Raw genomic sequence first — 24,625 nt, forward strand, 5'->3', positions numbered from 1 at the left:
TAATAATATTCCCACCTCTTTCAAATGGACTAGAAAATAGGGGATCCATCCACCTTAATATTCATTTTTCATGTAAATAAATCATTAATGTAAATCCCATTTCACAACATCCTTTTTATTGTTTCCTTTTTCCATTAAACAAGAAGAAATCCCTGATCACCTTATGCACATAGTTAATGTGAGCTTGATTGAAGATCCATGTAGATGATTAGTAGACAATATCTAGAAAACTTGCACCCTCATAACCAAAGAAATATATATGTTGCTCCACTTAGTGAGTTTACCTTTAATTTTACTCTTGACTCGCTTGCATGTTGATTTTAAGGTAGGGTCAACAAAAAATGGAATCCCTAAGTATCTTCATGGATTTCTCCTCCCCATGAAATAGCATCCCTTCCACACCAAGCCAAGGGAGTATCCTTCCATCCCAAAAGATAGATTTTTTCATTGAGACTTTATAATTATAAGTAGAAAAAAATATCTCCAATTTGGCTAAGAGGTTGTGAACATTATCTCTATCAATTCTACCAATATAGCAATGTCTTCCACAAATTAATATCGAAAAGTTCTTCTTAATTGGGAAGAAAAACTCCTTTAACACATAGAGATGGAGACTCCTCTCTCATAATATAGTATAGGGAATCTAGTGCAATGACAAATATAGCATGAGCAAGAGGACATCCTTGTTTGATAGATTTTAGTAGAGAAAATGAGTCGATCTTACTCCATTAATCTCCACACTAGTAGTGGATCCTACCATAAGGGTGAGTATCAACAAAAAATGGAATCCCTAAGTATCTTTATGGCTTTCCCCTCCCCATGAAATAGCATCCCTTCCACACCAAGCCAAGGGAGTATCCTTCCATTCCAAAAGATAGATTTTTCCATTGAGACTTTATTAGTATAAGTAGAACAAAATATCTCCAATTTGGCTAAGAGGTTGTGAACATTATCTCTATTAATTATACCAATATAGTACTATCTTCCACAAATTAATATTGGAAGGTTCCTCTTGAATGGGAAGACAAACTCTTTTAACACATAGAGATGGAGAGTCTTCTCTCATAATATAGTATAGGGAATCTAGTGCACTAAAAAATATTCATGAGCAAGGGGACATCCTTTTTTGATAGATTTTAATAGAGAAAATGGGTTGATCTCACTCCATTAATCTCCACAATAGTAGTGGCTCCTACCATAAGGGTGAGTATCATTTAGTTGGAGGGCCCCGAGAAGAAAAGCCCATTCAAAATTATTAGTAACTTCCATTATATTCTATTATAGGATTTTTTGTAATCTATTAGAAGCATACATGGTTGTTGACATGAAAAAAATTTTCAATCCATTACTTCTCAATAGGTAATCAAATTCTCTAATATGAATTTCCCCTTGACAAACCTAGTCTAAGTGAAACTAGTCGCAAAGGGTAGGATATTTTATAATCTTTGGTCCAAAAATAACCAAAATTGACAAGCTTTATATATTTTATCTACATAACACATTAAACAAGGTTATTAGTCTCTATTTTTTAATCAAAGTTTTGTCCCCCTCATTGGGGATAATCTTAATGAAGCTTAAATTGATATCTAGACTGTAATATTCCTCTAATAATAGAATCTAATATTTACAATTAATTAAAATAATGTTTATATAATTTCTAATTGAATTACTTAATAAATAAATATGTATAAACATCAATTAGAAATAAAATTAATATTAATATTAAATTTAAAATTACCAATATAATTACTAAATATTTATGAAGCTCAATATGAAGACAATGTATCCCAAATATATAAGTAAGTCCACACTCACTTATTATACTAAAAACCATATTCCTAAGAATATCTCCTATATAACCATACTAATCACTTATCAATTAAACACAATATATAACCAATATGGAATGACAAAAAGGTGTGACCCATATGTTGGAATTACAAGGGAAAAGAGTAAAATTTTGGGGGGGTGAATCAATAGTTTAAACTTCGACCCATAAAACTTTCACCATTCATTCATCAAATGCATTAATAAGTAAGCTGAAATAACATGTAAAACATATGCATCTAAATCACATAACCATGTAAACATTCAGACACATAACACCAGATATGATTACCTAGAAACCCTCCAAGTGAGAAGGTAAAACGAGGGTGGGGATGACACCCACAAATATTCACTACTGCAGAAATAAAGTGTATCCAATGAAGGTTAAAATATTTTGACCTTGAAACATTATCTACCCTATGAAAGGTTTTCCCTATTAAAGGCTTTCAAAGACTATTAGGTCTCACCTTGATAGAGGATTTCAACACCCTGTTAGAAGTGTGCCTTGTTAGAGGACTTCAACTTACAAGTAAGTAAGCACCCTATTAAAGAATTTCATACAACCTATTAGGACTATGTTGTTAAGAGATTTAACTAAAATCACCTATTAAAATGTCTCAACATAGATCCTACAATTGGCACTTGATTGCCTGATAATAGATCACCTCTACACAATATCTTATTGATCCTTCACGATCAGATGTCTCAATGTTGTATCCTTTTCTCTATCCTCTATTCTTCTTTGACTGATTTTGCAATTCATTCTCACTTCTAAGTCACCTTGAATGCTATGCAAGCTATCTTTTTGGCTTCTTCAACTCTTCCACATTCACTCTCCTCTATCATAAAGAGTTTAAGACTTAGGTGGCTTAGGGTTAAGTATGAATCTAGGGCATTCTGCTGCTTAAACCTTCCCTATTTCTGATTGGTTGCATGTAAATGCATAGGGAATACAAATATAGATCCATCCTTATCTCCAAAATATCAAAATCTATCTTAAGTTGGGAAAAAAATGGTTTACATAGTTGTTTGTGCCATTACAAACAAATATGTCAAAACTATGTCACTCGACATATGAAGTCTTCGATGCTCGGCATGCATTATTTTGTATATTGTGACTTGACACCTACATTACTTAGCATCCACTATTCACTTAGCTCTTGGACCACTTGGCATGGTCTATCTACTTGGCACTTGAGTGACTCGGCACTTATTGTAACTCGTCATGGTCTAATATTTACATGTTGTGCTTGGCATGTATTACTAGTTCGGCATGAATTAAGTAAATGGCTTAAGTATGTTGACACTCACTTGTCAAAACCAATATAAGATCAACAATCTCCCCCTTTGACATGAGTGTCAAAACACTTGAATATTCATGATCAACCTTAATCCCTCGAGCATAACATATCCATGACTCGGCTTATATACCAAAATTTCAAAATTTCAAAATTTTGCACTAACTTATATACCTTAAAATTTTATAACTCCCCCTGAGTTAATGTGTCTAATTTTTATCCAAAATCTATGCTCCCTTTGACTTCAATGCATTGCATCTTATACTCTTTCATTTGATATGCTCTCCCTTAGCTGATATTGATCCATGTTTGCTCAGTTTCTCTAAAAAATGTATATCACCTCAATGATATATCTTTGCTACTATGCTCCCCCTTTCTTACTTATATTCTCTATCATCTCCATATTCTCTATCTCCCCTTTTGTCTTTATCTGCCCCTTTTGTCTTTATCTCCCCTTTTTTGACACTTATGTCAAATGGGTTATACACTTATAGTATGTCTGTCCAAAAAGGGTTTATGGACATCCATTATTATCCTTAGAGATACACCTCATTTATCACATGCAACATCCAATGATTTAATTTGGATTGCAAGCTCGGCAACAAGGTGTACTAGACCATCTAAAGTAGAAAGATTGGGGTTTTTCTTCAATAAAGTCTCGGCATAGCCTAGCTCATTGTGTATTATCTCCATATGTGGGGTGAGGGTAGCCTAAATACTTGTTAGTTTAGCTCTAATATTAGCCTCATCTATTGTTAAGATAGCTAACTAGCTTTGTGTCTAAAGCAATGTTCTGAAATTCTTCTCACTCTGAGTTGGATTTGATGGTAGGTTTGCACTTGATGCAAATATTTTTCTCTTCAAACTCAGAATGTGACTTCTGTTCTCTTGGGTGAAGAGTGTAGGATTGCATAGTTTTGGTATAGTGAGAATATATTCTCAAGTACCTTCTTCACATCCTCAACCTTTGTTTCCAATGAAACTTGTTGTAATGCTATCTCACTAGATATTTTCTCATTTACCTAGTCTTGAAACTTCTTTTCAAACCATTCTAAGAGTTTTGCATTTGTATCAAGGTCTTCATTAGTGACATTTTCCACTATATTAGTCAGTTGTTCTATGAGTGGCTTGGTCTCTTTAGGAGTTGGTAGGTTAAATGAATCTAAAAAGATGTCTTTGATATCTTGATGTGCTTACTTCTTCCTATGTTCTCTCCTAAGCATTTCTTGATGCTTTTTCCTTTCTAAGGCTTGTTGTAAAATGCCTATTTCCTCCAATGTCATAGTATCATAGTCATACTTTGGAATAACAATATCTTCATCAAGGCTTATGTCTCCATAATGAATTACTTTTTCTACCTTTGATGAGCTTGAGCTTGGCACTAAAATCTGCAATAGAATGGCTTTTGTGCTCAGCCTTTGAAGAGTTTGAGTAGAAGGAGTGGCAGATGCTAGTAAGGCTACTAGTGCTTGGATGGCCACTTGTTCCTTCACCTTTGGTATTTTCTCTCTAGCCTTGCCCTGGTCTATCACTATGACTTGGCCAGCACCTTGTTCCTTTGATGTAGGTATAAATGAATCTATCTGTCATGTTTCCTACTATTGACCTATAGTAGTGTCTTTCTCTTCTTCCTTCTTCTCAATTATATCAATTTTAATACTTGTATCAACCTTGGTAGATGTGTCTATTGTTGTTTGAACCAAAGGTTGTACATGAGTAACTGAAGGGATGATTGAAGGTGGTTCTTGTGGATTCACCTTTTCCCTTGTGACTTTCATCTCTACCTTTTGCAATTCCTCTACACTAACCAAAACTAGATTTTCACAAAGTTTAGCTTGAAGTGTAGACTGATCTAATATTTTCTTCAAATCTTCTATAGTAAGTGGATTGATGTTTTGAGCTAATGCATCAGGAACATCCTTTATAGTTATAGTTTCAATGGTTTTGGTTGTGTCATGGGAAGGACTAATGCTCAGCACTTGTATGTCCTACACACTCTATTCATCTTGTTGTTGCTCAATTGTTTCCTTGTCATCATCTTGCTTTTCTGTCTCTCCCCAATTATATTATCCTTGTCATCTTCTTCCTTATCATCATCTTTTTCATCATTTTTATCATCATGTTTACCCTCTAAAGGGTCAAATTATCCTTGCTTCACAGTGATCAACCCATAGATAAGTTTCCATATTTGAGTTGATTTCTTGACCACATCTTCAATGTTATTTTGAAGAATGTTGAAGGCTTTGTATTTAGGTGTGAACCTAACTGCATATTTCTTAATTGTCTTAGCAGTTTGTCCCTTTGTCAACTTTGGCATTACTTGTGCTAATGTTGTTTCCCTAATTTGTCTTTCCACATTCAGACAATGATGCCATTTTTGCTCAACAATATCATATAGGCCTTTTGGTATTGAGTTGGAAAATTCTAGTGGAGTGTTCTTAAACTTTGACATCATGACATATAATGCCTTTTCCACTTGGTTTTTCTCTTCTTTTCCTAGTTTATCAAAGTCAATATGTCTAAAACTAGATAAATCAACATTACTCTTGACATTCAAGATCAGAGAGAGGATTGTGACTTACCACCTTGAATTGAATGTTATCATCTGATTCTATCTTCTCTTCATCAGAATCTAGTTGTGCCACATATTTCCTTCTCTTTCTTTTCTGTTGTTGTCCACCTTGCTCTTTTTGCTTTGACTTTTCCTTGACCTTTTGAGTATTTTCACATGTTTTGGCTCTGGTGGTAGGTGCAGTGGGCTTCACTTGGCTAGGTTTGAAAATCTTCTTTGCCTTTATCATAGGTTGTGCATCAACCTTCCTTTTTTTTGACTCGGCAATAGTAGATGCTTCCTTAGCTTCTTCTCCCTTAGCACATATAGTCTCCTCTTCTTCCTTATCTTCTCCCATGCCTTGAGTTAGAGCTAGAGGTTCTTGTGCTTATGTTTGTTCTTCATCTTCACCCTCTTCTTCTTCTTCTTCTTCCTCTTCCTCCTTGATAGCATCTCCAAATTTGGTTTTCAATTTATTTACCAACTTGTCCTTTTTCTTGATTTTAGAGGCAGTCTTTAATTCCATGGCAATCTTTGATTTCACCATCTCATAGTTTCCAAAAACTTTAGCATTCTTATCTACTTCCTTTTTCAGTAAATTTGTGATGGTTGTTGAGGCTTCATCAATATTTATCTCATACCCTAAGGGTCTCAACCATCTTACTCTTGGTGTGGCAGCTTGTACAAATGTGAAGTCAACAACAACAAGAAAACATACATCATTATAATGTTTCTCCACTAAGGAAATTTGTATCCTCATCCTTTCCTTCATTGACTTCTTGAAATCTTCAAAGTAACTTGTTATTATAGATTCAAATTTTTCTCCTAGCTATTCAATGTACTCATTATTTTGCACTGCAATTGATCTATTTGTCTTCCATCCTATTGTACCAAATGAGGGAAATGTGTTCTATACATAAAAGAATATACAAACCAGTATGGAACCAAACTTGCATTGTGCACTCTTGTTTTTCCTTATAGCTCTAAGGTTATCCATACGTTGTTGCAATTGTAGCTCTACCAGATCATATGTATGATCGTTCTTTACAATTTTGTAACCAACATCCACAACTATGCAAGGTACACTATTCAATTTTCTAGATTGATAGAATTTGTGTGAGATTACCCTTATAGAAAAGTTTAACAATGGATCAGCAATTGTATCTATTGTCATGCCTCTCTTATTCCATTTTGCTCCAATGTTCTTTTCAATGATTTCCTTGGAATCACTCTTCAATGTCTTTGGCTGATCTAGGGTTGGGTAGCCAATAACCCTATGGATTATTCTCTTGGATATTTTGATAGATCCTCCCTCTAACCATAAAAAGCCATCATGAATTTTGACTCAACACAATTTGAATCCATTATATTTTGTATACATTAGGAAAATCTAGGGCTCATGTTAAACCTTTTCTCTCTACAATTTTGTATTCTTCCTTCAAAAAGCCATTTTTACAGAACCAGTTGTATGCATCCCTTATTTCCATGTCTCCAATGCTACCAATTTTGCAGTTATAGCATCTCGTCACATCTTGCACCATTATTACATTTTGTGGGATCATGGATAATGCACCAAATGGGTCTTGTTTATAGGCTATGTTAGGAATGGCTTTAAACATGGGCTCTTTGACTTCATTACTAACAAGCTAAACATTTAGAACTTCTTTCCCTTCAACATTTTTCAAAGTAGATGCCATCTTGTCAAAGTAGGGTTTATGAAAATAAAAACTACGTAGCTCAGCTTTTGATAAATACCTTAGAAATTTGATGAACTGGCATGAAATCAATGCTAGAATCTCTACAAATACTCTAAACAGGTTTTTGAATTACCTTCTTCTCTACTCGCTCTTTCTCAAATTTGAAATGATGAAGAAATGAGCTCAAATTGATCATATACCCTTTGAAAACCTTGAATTTAAAGCTGAGTGCTTACATAGTTGTAAGCTTGACATCAACCAATTTTGGGTTCACTCGGCATCCATTGATATTTCCATTACTCGAAAGCTACTATGAGCTTGTCATCTTCTTACATTCCACTCGACATACATAAGAAATGTTTCAAACTTGACAACAACATGAAAAAATTTAAGATTTGTCCTGGATTTATAACAACATCTTGCATCTTTATTCATGCTAATTTAGTCTTTTTAGTACTATATCCTTTTGGAATTGATGCATGATATAACCTTTAAATGTCAATCCCACGTACCTCTTCTTTGCCTAGTTTGATGAGGTGTGATCACCTGACCCATTGGATGAAGTGATCCCTTCTCCACTTCATGTGTTGCAAACACCTTTCTTTTTCCATGTTTTGTTCATCTCATCTCTGATGTGTTCAACATATGCTTTGCCTTTACCCTTATCAAATTCACAACTTGGTGCCTTTGACCTAGTTGGATAGTATTTACTGATGTGACCAACCTTCAAACAGCTAAAACATGTAGTTTGAGTCAACCATCTTTTTTAGTTACCATTGAAGTGTGTCCTAATACAATTCTTAGAATCATATCCATATTCTTGACAATAATGACATCTATATCTTGTATTATAATCCCAATTGTGGGAGTTCTCATTGTTTCTTACCTTTGTTGGCTTGTTTTATGACCGCATGGATTTGGATCTGCATTCAAAAGCTCTATGTCCATACTTCTGACAATTGTCGCAGTACCCTTCAAATATTTGTATGTTCATGGTCTCGGTTCTGCATTCATGTGCATGATGACCTTGCTTGTTGCACTTATGACAATGAGTCATGTTCTTAGGCTTGACATTATGATTTGTAGTTTTTCTCCTGCACATATTAGTAGTATGTCCTTTCTTACAACATTTATAACAAGTAGGTTTGGAGTTCTTACCTTTGTTGTTCCTGTCTTCTATGACCTTGGATGATTCTCCTTCTTTAGTGTTTGTGTAGCCCAGTCTTGATGTATCATTGTTGGATCTAGAGGATCTCAATAATTGTTCAAAGTATTTGATGGCTTCATTTGGTTTGTTGAAACTTTTAGCAAATTCTTTTTCTCTCTTTAGGTCATTCTACAATTGTTCATTATGCAACTTCAATGTAGTTATCTCAATGTCTTTGACATTCAATTCATAGTTTGCATTCATCATTTGACTTAGAGTATCTAATTGCATATTGAAAATCTTGATTAGCTCTGTTGACTTCTCTTCCAATATGTTGGTTAGAATTCTTTTGTCTTCTTCAATCATGGCTTTGTCTTCCATAACCTTCTTCTTTTGTTCAGTCACCTTACATAGTATAGCTTGTGATTCTTGCTCTAGCTTGAGATTTCTAATTTCCTCAGCTTGGATTCTATTCTTTTTCATTAGATCTACAACTGCTGCATCAAATTCATTGGAGTCACCATCTGCAAATAGCTTGGTAGTGTCTATCTCTTTCTATAGTGTGTCATTCTCTGCAATAAAAATCTCTTTCCTTCTCTTCAAGGATTTCTTTAGTTCCTCTCTTGCCTCACTCAACTGATGTAGTATGAGATGTATTTCAATCTCCTGGTTTTCAATAGTTTTTCCTAACTTGTAAACTTCCATTTCAAGATCTTTCCTCAAAGCTTCAAAGCTTCTCTCTTAGAGAACAAAGCTCTAATACCAATTGTTGGAATTACAAGGAAAAAGAGTAAACTTCTAGGGTGGGTGATCAGTAGATTAAACGTGGCCCCATAAAAATTTCACCATTCATTCATCATATGCATTAATAAGTAAGGTTAAATAACATGTATAGCATATGCATCTAAATCACATAACCATGTAAGCATTCACACACATAACACCAGATATGATTACCCAGAAACCCTCCAAGCGAAAAAGTAAAAATGGGGTGGGGATGACACCCACAAATCTTTACTATTGCAATAATAAAGTGTATCCAATGAAGGTTATAATGTTTTGACCATGAAACATGATATACCTTGTTAAAGGCTTACAAAGATTGTTAGGTCTCACCTTATTAGAGGATTTCAACACCCTGTTAGAAGTGTGCCTTGTTAGAGGACTTCAACTTACAACTAAGTAAGCACCCTGTTAAAGAATTTCATACAAACTATTAGGACTACTCTGTTAAGAGATTTAACTGAAATCACCTATTAAAATGTCTCAACATAGATCCTGCGATTGGTACTTTCTTGCCTAATAACAGATCACCTCTGCACAATATCTTATTGATCCTTCACGATGAGATGTCTCAATGTTGTATCCTTTGCTCTATCCTCTATTTTTCTCTAACTAATTCTACAATTCATTCTCACTTCTAAGTCACCTTGACTGCTCTACAAACTATTTTGTTCACTCCTTCAACTCTTCCACATTCACTCTCCTCTATCATGAAGAGTTTAGAGCTTCATCCTCCTTAAGAAGACTTAGTTGGATTAGGGTTAGGTATGAATCTACGGCTGAGATTCATCCATTTTTTTGCTTAAACCTTCCCTATTTTTGATTGGTTGCATGTAATTACATAAGGAATCCAAATATAGATTTTTCCTTATCTCCAAAATATCAAAATCTATCTTAAGTCGACAAAAAAGTGATTTACATAGTTGTTTGTGCCATTACAAACAAATATGTCAAAATTGTTTCACTCGGCATATAAAGTCTTTGATGCTCAGCATGCATTGTTCTATATACTGTGACTCGACACCTACATTACTCGGCATCCACTTTTCACTAAACTCCTAAATCACTCGGCACGGTCTATCTACTCAGCACCTAAGTGACTCAACACATGAGCGACTCGGTACTCATTGTAACTTGGCATGGTCTAATATATACATGTTGTGTTTGGCATGTATTACTAGTTCAGCATGAACTAAGTAAATGGCTTAAGTGTGTTGACACTCACTTGTCAAAACCAATCTAAGATCAACACCATAAGTGAGAGATGTATTATATGCATACCATACAAATCACATAGTTAAGGAATATTTTTTAAAATAGAGTATAAGAAATAGTAAGGAAGAGGGCAGAAAATGGACATTGTAAGGAAGAGGTTAGAAAAGGGATAGATTCCATATTCTGAATATTTATTTTTAAAAAATACTTCATCACTTGCATGAAGAGATATATATGATTAATTGTATATATTGAAAGTAGAGGATAAGCATATTTTATTAAAAGAGAGAAACATTATAGTAGCAAATTAGATGAGAAGGAATTATTAAGACAAAATGGGTAGTGTAATAAGGAGATTTAATAAATCAAAGATAACATATAAAAAGGTGAACATATCTCACAACTCCGCTCATAAGGGAAGAATATATTATTTTTCCCATTTAATAATGAGAAGGAAAAATTAAGGATCAGCCACGTGAGAATCAAGGGAGCATTATAAAAAGGTAAAAGTCTCAGATGATAAAGGTATATTTTACTTATTTTAATTCATTTATTTATTTATATGTAAGATTGAAATTCACATTAAATAGTAAATATATTCATATTTATATTTATATTTGGAAATTTATATTTGTATAAAAATGATATTTAGATATTTATATTATGTTGATTTAATAATGAAAATTTATATGATAATATTTTGTGGTTATTATAAGAGTTATTTTATGTATGTTATCATAAATCAATATAATTTATTATGAGGAAATAGTTGATTAACTCATAGTGTCAGTGTAGGAAGTGTGATCCTCGTATAAATTGCTATCATATTAGTGCAAGAGATGAGTAACCATGTATTAAGGGCTACATGAGAAATGGATGATATTATGTCAATTCATTGGACTGACACCATGGAGATTAAGGGAATCTCTATCATAGGGTATGTGAGGCATTAAGGTCTCCATCTCACCACCATGACAAGGATTAATAGATAGTCTTCATGTGCCAAAATAGTTTGATGATGTCAACATATACATATGTGATTGGCCTTAAATAGAGGATGTACCGATGTCCAAGAAGAACCTTAATAAGAGCACTCCACAAGAAGACAACAGAAAAACTAAGGGTTAGGAAGCCCGATATGGAAGGTCATTAAGGTTGGGGTTAAATTAGAGGGTAGAATAGTCTAGAAGATTTGTTATTGTTATGATTATATCAATTATTTTGCAAGTATTGCTTGTCCCAAGATAATCCTAATAGTGGGGATTTTGCAGTGGTATCAAAGCTATGATCTTGTCATCATGTAGGGTAATATAAACATGTCAATCAATAAGGATTAAACTATTGAGTACATGTGAAAATGAAACCTAAAATGCGATACTTTTATATCCTAGAGCTCAAATTGTAATATGAAATTTTTCAATAAGAAAAAATATTTTTACTTCAAAGACAAAATCAATATAGATAGAATCATAATATACGTATTATACTTATAATAATAATTACTTTAGGACAAGCAATTTCGAGAGGGTGGAACTGTAATATTCCTCTAATAACATATTCTAACATTTAAAATTAACTAAAATAATATATATGGTTGCTAAATGAATTAATTAATAAATGCATATGTATAAACACCAATTAAAATCAAATAAATAATAATATAAAATTTAAAATCTGCAAATATAATTAATGAATATTTATGAAGCTCAATAGAAAGATAATGTATCTCCAAGTATATTAGTAAATCTATATTCACTTATTATACTTAAAAAAACATATTCCTAAGAACATCTCCTATATAAACATACTAATCACTTATCCATTAAACACAATGAAAAAACCAATTCAGAATGATGAAAAGGTGTGACCCGTTTAGTGAGAGAGGTACATATAAATACCATGCAAATCACATAGTTGAAGGGATATATAAAAAATAGAGTATAAGAAATAGCAAGGAAGAGGGCAGAAACTAGAAATCCTAAGGAAGAGGATAGAAAAGGGATAGATTCCATATTCCGAATATTAAAAAATTATCTCATCACTCACGGGAAGGAACTCTATATATAGAAAGTAAAGGATGAGCATATTTTATGAAAAAGGAAGAAACATCATAGAAGCAAATTAGATGAGAGGAGATTATTAAGACAAAATGGGTAGTGTAATAAGGAGATTTAATAGATTAAAGGCAACTTATGAAAAGGTGAACATACCTCACAACTCCACACATAAGGGAGGAATATATTCTTATTTCCATTTAGTACTGAGAAGGATAAATTAAGGAGCAGCTACGTGAGAATCAAGGGAGCCTTATAAAAGGTAAAAGTCTTAGACGATAAAGGTATGTTTTACTTATTTTATTTTATTTATTCATTTATATGTAAGATTACGAAGCCACATTAAATAGTAAAAATATTTCTATTTCTATTTGGAAATTTATATTTGTATAAAAATAATATTTAAAGATTTTATATTATGTTGATTTAATAATAAAAATTTATATAATAATATTTTATGGTTATTATAAGGGTTATTTGATGTATGTTATAATAAATCAATATTAAAAAAATTTCAGAAATAATTGATTAACTCATAGTGCCAGTGTAGGAAGTGAGATCCTCGTATAAATGTCTATCATGCCAATGCAAGAGATGAGTAACCTTGTATGAAGGGTTGGACGAGAAATGGATAACAGTGTGCTAGTCCATTGGACTGGCCGTGTACATTAAGGGAATCTCTGTCATGGGGTATGTGAGGCGTTCAATTTTCCATCTGACCACCAGGACTAGGATTATTAGACAATCTCCATGTGCTAGAATATTCTGATGTTGTCAACAAATTCATGTGATTGGCCTTGGATAGAGGATGTCCCATCCAAGAAGAACCTTAATAAGAGCACTCCATGAGAAGACGAAGGAATAAATAGGGGTTAGGAAGCTTGATTAGGAGACATCATTAAGGTTGGGGTTAAATTAGAGGGTAGAATAGTATAGTTAGATTTATTATTGTTATGATTCGAACAATTATTTTACAGGTATTATTGTCCTAAGATAACCCTAATAGTGGGGATATTACATAGACCTAATGGCCCAATTTTTTCTTCGTACAAGATCATGAGGTCCTGTCAACTCTAATGGATATTGATCTTGTAAAACTCAATTGGTTACCCATTAGGATCGGGGGCCTTTTCATTACTCATCTACATAAGAGCATTAATTATTTCCTCTTTAGAGATAGGTTGATCAAGTCTAAGAGCATCCTCCTCATGTTTTTTGGAATAAGCGTGTGTATCTTCATTTTCATCTGCTCCATGGACGCCCCATCATCTTGTGAAGATAATAAATTATAATTGAAATTGAAAAGGGCATAGTGTATTCCCTTGGCTACAAAAATCATCCCTCATTCACATATAAAAATATTTTTTTCCCTTGATTCCTTATTCTTCAACAATTGGAAAAATTACTCAATACCTTTATCCCCATGTTCCAACCACTTAAGTCTAGCTCTAATTTTGACTTCTTGTATCTTAGCATTTTGTATATTCCTCAATGAGTCCCTAGTTTGAGAATGTGCATCCAAGGCTACTATAGTTGAGGGGTTATATTGGATACTTTTCTCTGCTTCTCAAATTTTATTATGGAGGTAGCTTTCCCAACTTCTAGAATATTTGTCTTTTTTCTCCAACCCCCTAAAACATGCTCTTTCAATTACATGTCATTGTCTCTCACCTCCTAATAGTATTATGACGCTTTTCTATATTGTAGTTCTTCCATCTTTTGTCACCTGTGTAGAAATCTTAGTGTCGTCATCTCTTGGGAGGGATATGTTCAAAGAAAAACTATATGAAGTTCTACCGAGAGGAGTTCTTTCCCATTTCAAATATTGAGGCAACAATAAGACAATGATCAAAAAGTGTGTAAGGAAGAACTTCACACTTGCCTCATTATGCTCTCTTTTTTAAACTAGAAGACTCCTTACAAATATAGAGCCTATCTAGCTTGCAATAGAGAAATCTCTCCCCTTTCGAAAAGTTGGATCATGAATGCCAGATACTCTTGTAATCAACATTCATATTAGTTTATGGGTTGAATAGAATTAATTTACTAATCAATTTATACTAGAAGATTTTTTCATCACCTCTCTACTCAACTTTAGCACCACCACATTTATCTTAAGGTAATTCAATCATGTTGAAATCTACGAACATTATCCAAGGAATATCCTTTAGATTACACATCCACCTCCAAATATATTCCTTCAAAATGTTCATTGGGAGCATATACAGATTTGATATCAACTTCTTTATCTTCCATCTTCAAAATAAACCAAACCATTCTATTACAATGGAAGCACCCCCATTTTGTTATGTATTCAAGGCATCTAGGGCCAACAAGGATAGTTGCCCCTCCTTTTCATTTTGGATGAGATGCAAAGAAAGGTTTTGCATCATTCCAAATACACTGAAGTGAGGTTCCTAAATAAAATCCAATGGCTTTAATCTCCTAGAGAAATAGAAAATCCACACCTTTGGGCTTCCTTAAGAATCTCTTGATCACATATTTCCTATCAAGGGATTCTAATCATATGACATTCCAAGATACAAATTTGGCATCCATTATGAACAAATCAAGGGTTCATTTCCATTGGAGCTTTAAAGATTTTAAATTACTTGGGTAGCTTCCTTCTCAAAGTCTTAGTTAGCTTAATGCTACGAATAGAATTGAATGGTCTACCCCTTGTTTCTTTTGATAATGGTTTTGTAATCCTCACAAAATATTTCATACTCAGCATCGCATTTCTCTTGACCTTGACTAGTTCTTGATATTTTGTTTTCTCCTTAGCATTAAATATGAAACTATCAAAGTTTCTAGTTTCATCCCCATATGGGTCTTTCTGACACACCTTGACTCTCAGCCTGCTTCTTGAGGTCACTATTTCCAGTTGGAGGACCCTATCTACTAACTACATGGGGAGAGACAGACTTATTGCCACAAGAATTAACATGGTAAGGCTTTAGGGGACCAAAATTAGGGGGTGAAATGGGTTGGAATAATAATGATTCCATAGTTGCACATTTTTTATTCATCAAGATCGTAGGAAATCTTAATAGCCTCAAGACCTCTAAGGGTTGAATTAGCCTTCATCACCATCTCTATTGAATTGTCATCCTTGAGTTCCTCATTAGGAAATTCCTTTAATAGAATAATGTAAAATTGCCCATAGCTACCCATGTGGGTAGATAGGAAGGGTGTATCTAATTTGTGCTCACTGGAAAGCAACAACAAAGGGATCAAACCTTGATTCTTGAATTTTAGCCAGAGAGTCTTTTGATTCTCTATAGAATAAATTATTTTTCATTTTGTGTTTTATTTTTTGTTTGAAAATTTGGGGCTCCAAACCAAGAATAATCTTCATAGAACTAGGGAGAGACTCCAAGTGAGAAAAATTAACTTCGTATGCTTGTGTGTGTGTGCGCACGTGCACATGCACGCACTTAAGGCTATCCAAGGAAGAACAAAGAACTTTAAAAGTACCAAATGGGGGGATATTTAGGTTGAAATTTTTTTCTAATGGATGTCATTTTTTAGGGTTTTATTGGAGGCACTACAACCTTCAAGCAACTATTTTGATCTTAGGTAAGTTAGGGGTCTTTTTTTTAACAAGAGGATACTCATGCCTCACATGACCTTCCCTTCTGCAAAGAAAACAAGAGTTGAGACCACCTAGGTACAAAATAGGGGGAAAATGGTCACTTAGCTCAAAAATAATATCCATGGGTAGGTCTTTACCAGAGTCAATGGACATGAGAACCCTTGCATCTATGTTTCATAATAGATTATGGGTTATCAACCCTTAGCACTTTTCCAATTTGCTCAAGCACTTGGAGATGAGTTTCCATAGAATAGGAGGAAACTTTTCCACCTTAATCCACTAGAGAGAGAAAAGGACCAAGACCTTAATAAAAATTACTCCATGCCACCAAGGCATGATCCTAAAGAAAGAAGAACCAACTCTACAAAATTGCTTGTTAATCACTTATTTTTGAGAACTACAGTTAGCCAAAAAAATTTAAAAAAATCCTTACTAAATCATACACAAATAAGAGATTGGAAACCATTTTTTTCATTACATATATTATGTATCCATTTTTTCAAATATGCTCTAGAAGGAAGCTTGTTAATATCATGGGATGTAAGGAAGATAGTTGAATTTCTAATCCTATTCTTCTCCATCCTCAATGGCTAAAGTCATCTAAGAGTTAGCTTCAAGAACATATGCAGGAGTAGAGCAATTCTTACTTCTATATCCTTCTCCTTTTGGTTGTCCATCTTTATATGATTGTTGCTCAAATATAACATCAAGGGGCACGGGTACTTCATTGTTCAACACTTGATTGAAGGACTTGGTCTTCTTAGTTGAGGATGAGAATTTATTTTGCAGAGTGGGAGGCTCTTACAATTGAATAAAACACAGCAACTCTGAACCTCTCATAATTATGTATGCTTAATAACTAGGCACAATAAATTTCTAATAGCATTAATTGCAAAGGTAATGTGATGGTGAGGATGGCCTTCCACCAATGACGAAGACCTCAAAAAAATCACCTAGTTACAAAGCCCCTTATTATTGATTTTATCCATATTTATAAGTTAAAGGAATTTTAAATTTTTATTATATATACATATATATGTATGTATGTATGTATGAATGAATATATATGTATGTATGTATGTTTGTACGTGTGTGTGTGTGTGTGTGTGTGTGTGTGTGTGTCTTGTGACTTGATGCTAGTGCACATACCATAATGGATATTGTGAGTATGGTGAATATCATGTGACTTGATATTTGTAGATATGCCATATCTCCTAATAGCACATTGAGGTAATATCTCTCACACAATATATTAATCTATTATTTTTACTTTAGGATAGTAATCATCCTCCCTAGCTAAGAGGGAGTGTTAATGAGTTGTAGCTTTACTCGGATTATTCCTATCGATAAAATCAAATGAAAGACCAACTTCTTGACCTTGAGCATTTGATTACTACCCTTCTTCTGTATAATACTATGGTTATGATTATTACAATACATGATTAATAATTAATAAATTAATTGTTTGTATTTAATATTGTAATATTAAATTGTTCATACTTTTTATATTAATAATGTTGTTAATATTAATTATAACATGAATCGATAATGAGTATCAATTAAACAACATACATATATATTTATGTATGTATGTATATGTATACATACATATACATACATACATATATATTTATGTATGTATGTATGTATATGTATACATGCATATACATACATACATATATACGTATACATACATACATATATACATATATACATATATACATATACATATATACGTATATATACATACATACATACATACATATATATATATATATATATATATATATATATATATATATATATATATATATATATATATATATATATATATATGTATGTATGTATGTATGTATGTATGTATGTATGTATGTATGTATGTATGTATGTATGTATGTATGTATGTATGTATGTATGTATGTATGTATGTATGTGTATATATATATTTATCTATATAACTATATACATATGTGTATGTATATATATACATGTGTATGTGTGTGTGTGTGTGTGTGTGTGTGTGTGTGTGTGTATATATATGTATGTATGTATGTATATGTATACATATATAGAGATATATACACACATATATATACATACATATATGTACATGTATATACATATATGTATGTGTATATACATATACATGTATATACATATATGTATATACATATATATATACATGTATTTACATATGTACATGTCTATATATGTATAGTATATATTTGTATGTGTGTGTGTATTAGCTAGTATATATACGTACATACATATATATATTTATGTATGTGTATGTATATGTATGTATGTATACTAGCAAATCAACATGTTAATTGATATATATGTTGTTTAATCGATACTCATTATCGATTCATGTTATAATTAATATTAACAACATTGTTAATATAAAAAGTATGAACAATTTAATATTACAATATTAAATACAAACAATTAATTTATTAATTATTAATCATGTATTGTGATAACCATAACATAGTATTATACAGAAGAAAGGTAGTAATCAAATGCTCAAGTTTGAGAAGTCGGTCTTGCATTTGATTTTATCGATAGGAATAATCCGAGTAAAGCTACAACTCATTAACACTCCCTCTTAGCTAGGGAGGATGATAACTATCCTGAAGTAAACATAATAGATCCATATATTGTGTGAGAGATATTACCTCAATGTGCTATTAGGAGATATGGCATATCTACAAATATCAAGTCACATGATATTCACCATACTCACAATATCCATTATGGTATGTGCACAAGCATCAAGTCACGGGATGCCTACCATAAGGATATTTGTTCATGGCATATCTCCATGAATATTACATCACATAATATCCAATGTGAAATATCTCAACAATATAACTCATTGTGGCTATCCTTAAGTATCAATTCTCATGATATTCACCACTCAGTTAATATTAGTTAAGAGATATCAACTATCATGGCATGCTCACAGTTATTAAGTCTCATGATATCCATCATAATAGATTTTCATAGATATTGCCTCATATGATATCCACCACTATGAATTTCCATAAATATCACTTCGTGTAATATCTGCCATTATGAATTTTTATAGACATCACTTTATGTGGTATCCACCATTATGAATTTTCATAGATATCACCTTACATGATATCCACCATTATTGTGAGATTGTCACCTCACAATGATTGTAAGATGTACAAGTGTTCATCATTGAGAGATTTCCCCCTCTTAATGATGTTCGTAGGGGCCCATTAATCATTAAACCATTAAAGTCACGGACTCACAGGCAACATCCACCATGAAAGATATCAGAGGGTGGATCCATCATGACTTGTCCTAAAGGATGGAAATAAGAACTTTCACCTCAAAATTTTCTCTCAAAGGGAAGAATGTATAAAGATATAATTAATCGACCATTAATGTTAAAATTTCTTTTCAAATAAGGCTTCATTCTACAACATATCGAACTTACCCCAGAAGTACTCAATTTTTTCTCTAGCACGAAGCTTGGTGAGTGTACCCTAACCAGATGTTAGAAAAACCATCTCAACATGGTCTACTCCCTCTGAATCAGTATTACTAGATGTTAACTGATGTAGATCCTCAAATTTCTCCCTATTTCATGATTTAAACTCTATCCATATACTCCAATCATAGAAAATATCTTGTTCTAAGAGACTAAACATCAAGCATAGGATTTATTAGTTCGATAATCACAACATTATTTGCAAGAGAAATTTCCTATCCACAAATGTACTTATTTGATTCCATAGGAACATGAGTGAATGTAATAAGTTGTGGATTTATCCCCAAGTTTGGCTACTCAAAGTATTCATGCTAATGTGTTCCTCTTTTGAAGCTCCAAGTACATGAATCAACCTCTTGACTTACAAGTTTACCTCTAACAAGTTGCCAAACTCCCTCTGAATGTCATTTCCTCTTCTTGAAGAAATATTTCAACCATCAACTTAGTCCTATGACTACAAGTATAAAGTTCCTATGACTACAAGTATCAAGTTCCTATGACTACAAGCATCAAGTTCTTTCTCCCTTGAATGCAATCATTTATGCTTTTTGATTCGTCCTGGGTATTAGTGTTCTTCAAAGCTCCAATTTGGTCATTTCATGTAATGAAGGTCTTGTATTTTTTGTTTAAAGCATGTAATCACTTAAAATTCCTCTTTTGCATCTACTATGAGATCCTGAAACCACTTAATTCTTCACAGTGATTTGTATATTTTGCAATTTTCCCAAGAAGTGCATAAGCTTTATTATCATTGACTAATAAAATAGTATCTCCTATTGTTGTTGAGCAATCTCTTCCTCATCACGAGAAATTATTTCATATACATCGTGATCTATAATCCTCTTCATGTGAGATGTACAATTATTTGTTCTAACCTTTAGAGACTATAGATTCTAATAAATCATTTTCATTCTTAGGACATGCATGATCAAAATCCCTAGCAACATTGGACACTTCAACTGTTGTACAAACTTGGGTTATTTTATTTTTTATTTTAGTCAAATCCTTTGGGAGCTATTAGATCAAAATTATTTGCCATAAAGAGACATTTTATGAATTGCCTTCAGATTGAATTCTAGATTAGAAAAGTTTGAATATTACTTTTACACTTTAAATTGAACAAGTTAATCACAATTGTATTGTGATATTGCTATCAAGATTTAATTGTGTTTTTTTTTGAGTCAAACTCATTGACTCATGCTTCATGAGTAGTGATTCACACATGAATTCATCTCTCATGAGAATAAATAGAACACTTAGCACTCATTACATCAAGGCAATGCTCACAAAGGTGAAGCATCAAGACTTCCCAGGAGGTCACCCATCCTAGTACTACTCTAGCTTGAGCACACTTAACTACGAAGTTTCCTCCATGGTTAAACCCCCTCTACTTGCAACCTCATTTTCAAAACCGTCACAATTGTACTGTAAATAAACTGAGGAATGATCTACACATCTATTTTGATGTTAACCTAAATGTAATCTAGGAAAAGACTTTTGAACCTTTTGTTGATTTACCAAATTCTATGAACACAAGTTGTTTCTTCAAAGCTCCTTCATAAGCTTTCCTTCAACTAATGCTTCATATAGAAATCAAAAAGAATTATTTTTAGGATTACATGGAATTCATGGTGACAATAAAAGAATTTCTTGTTTTGGTACACCTAGTGTTTATCCGGCCGACATATAAGCATCTTACTCGAACATTATTTAATATGGCTTGATAGACTCCAAAACGCTTAGCGACATCTTACTATTGTATGCTCTAAATGTGGGCATGCTTCTATAAACCATTACACTTGAGAGAATCCATGAAGTAGGCAATTTCAAGAAGCAGCTTACAACTTCCTACTTGTGACATGCAAGGGAAATGAACAAGATAGTGTGCTTGTGGCTCTCAAATGAACCAATATATGTGACCCTTGCAAGGTGTAATACAAGATGGAAGGTTCAATGGAGTAAGAGAAATGAGATGCTAATATCCAAGGATCAAAGTGAGTATGCAATGCAAGACTAAGCTAGAATGAATGTGCAAATTTGAGCTAAGATGAAGATGCAAGAACAAGGAAAGTAAACTAATCTAACAAGATAAAAATTGCTATCCTCCTAATTAAGCTATGTAATCTAAGAGAATTACAATAAAAGAAATGCTAATCTAAAACGCAGGTATGCAAGAGTGCAAGTACTCAGTGCTCAAGAATGAAAAATGACAATATAATCATAACATAAACTTCCAAAATATGAGAGTGAGGAGAGAGCCTCTTTTTAAAAGAGATATGGACAGTTAGAGATTAAGAGGTAAAATCAAGGGTGGAGGATTATTCTCATTTTGACTTTGTGCACAAGATTCTTGAAGAGGCAAAATCAATAGTTGTGTTTAAGGGCAAAAGATGTGTGGATGAGATTAAGAGGCAAAAGAGATTCCACTCACCTTAGAAAGTGTGCATTCAATGTGTGGACAAAAATTTCTTTTTTTTTAAAATCAAAATTCTCATTTTTCATGTGCACAATACGATAAAAAGGGAATTTATTTAATTAAAAGAGAACTTGTTCTTCTAATTAAATGAAGACTTAGAATAAGGTGGCCAAACTATAGAATAAAATTTAATAATAATTAAATGATGATTTTATCAAAGAATAAATAATTAAATAATTATACAAAATTGATTAAGCAAATGCAATCCAAAATAGAGATTTAAAATGTTGGAAAGAATGAATACCCAATTAATAATTGAAATGTGTTATTTTAATCTCAATCTTTTCACTAGAGAGTCTCCTAGTTTATGGCTAACATAATTGTTGTATATTGTAATTTATTAATTATTTAAAAATTCTAAAACAGTTGTAGTATTAATTTAATATTAAATAATAAATTAATATCTATTGAATCAGCTAGGTAGATGCTTCCAAAAATTTGACCCCACACACATCATTTCTCTATGTTCAGCTTGAAACACATTATTTAAACTTTAAGTTTGAGCCCCCACACACATCATTTATGTGTGTTCATCTTCAAAAACATTATTTAAACTTTAAATTTCATTATCAAAAGAGACATCTACAAGTAGAAGTTTGATTGACATGATATTTGCATCAATGGGTTGGAAGCCATGAAGGCTCTTAATCACACTTAAAGGACCATTCAAATCAATGAACTTACGCAAATCTGCAAAAGAACATTTAACAATAGAGGTGTATTCAAAAAAACCATGGGTAGATGGAGTTTTTCACGCTACGTAACTCATGATGGTTAAAATTGTGATTTCATTTACATGTTTATATCTGATGATGTATGTTGAATGTTTTAAATTTGTATTTAAGATATTAATTATTTATTATGATGATGACATTACTGACGTAATGGGTGATGTCGAGTTTTTGAGTGTGCAGGTACTATAGGTGGAAGGGTGGTTGAGGTAAAGGAGTTTAGCTCCTTGGCAGGGTTGATCCAAAAATTATATGGTGTAGTCGCGCACTCGCACGCGCGCGCGCACACACACACACACACACACACACACACACACACACACACACACACACACACACACACACACACACACACACACACTTAATGTATTTTATTTCGAATAAGTTGTATGCTTGGCTTTTACATCTAGTTTAATTATATGGATTTATACATACATATAGAGTGGTAAACTAAATTCATAAATTTCCTAGTAATTTTGAAATATTATAATTTAGATTTTAAAATAAGCATTATACTCTCAATTTATTTTCCCTCAGTAATTACAATCATGAATTTGAAATGGGAATTGTTAGTTGAGAAATTTATTATGATTAAATAGAATTGAAGTGCGCAATCCCTTCATTATGAATGGACTGAAGTCAACACTCCAAAACCAGTGGAGATTAATTTAATAATCCACAAATTTTTTTTAATCTCCCATAACGTCAGTTAGTGGATGGGATGGAACAAGGGTATTAAAAATAACTTTCTTTTTGGAAAAGGGGATCATTGTAGGTTGGAAGGAGAGGAAAAGAAAACGCAAGCAGGAGGAAGGATAGATTTTTAAGGGAGGTGTTGATGGCAAGGAAGTAGCGGCTGGGTTGTGTTGTTGGAAGGAGAGAGATAGCAGTTTTTGGCAAAGAAGAGAAAGGATTAGCGATTGCAAGGAGGAGTTGGGAAAAAACAATGGAGAACTCCATTTGTTCTGGGTCATCAATCGAATCAAACTAGGTTCCTTTTACTGTTTATTACTATTCCCATTCACATGTTGTAAGACCCGCACTAGTATCTAGTTTAGATTTCATAAAGTGAATGTGATTAGGAGTTAATTAGAGTACAATGGACATTTTTGTTACTAATGATGGGATTCTATTAAAGACTTAGCAGACCTTGGTTATGATAAGTGTAATAACCATTAAATAACTTTATATGGAATAACTAAGATCACCTGAAAAGGAAACTCTATATGTTTAATCTAGGGACTCGATCAAAGGATTTACAAAACAGTTCCCTAGTCAAATTAGGGAAGATGAATTAACATTTTCTCTTCTAGGAGATAACAATGAATGTAGGTTAAAATGACAATAAGACATATGATTACATTTGAAACTTGGGTTTAAAGTATGATGACACAATTATGGAAACATTCTAACAGTTTGAAGAATTAACCCTAGAAACTTACTCACAAACCCCGTATAATGTGATAAAGGGATCTTGCTAGGAATGGCGATATGTTTAGCTTGATTAAAAGGATACCAGTTAGCAAGTTTGCATATTAGTGATTTTCACTTAGGACATATATGTTAAGATCCATTTTATATTGTTTTTACGATTCACTAAAGATGACTTAGAGTTTCATTGTTATGTGAGAAAGAGTTGTGATGATACCCTGATTGAAAATGATTTATATTAAGAAAGATTCTTGTTGATACACATATTCGATATTTCAATGTTTTAAATATCTT

This window comes from Cupressus sempervirens, chromosome 5 (genome assembly GCF_028749045.1).
Source record: "Cupressus sempervirens isolate cs-2001-9-10 chromosome 5, ASM2874904v1, whole genome shotgun sequence".
Classification (NCBI taxonomy): Eukaryota; Viridiplantae; Streptophyta; class Pinopsida; order Cupressales; family Cupressaceae; genus Cupressus; species Cupressus sempervirens.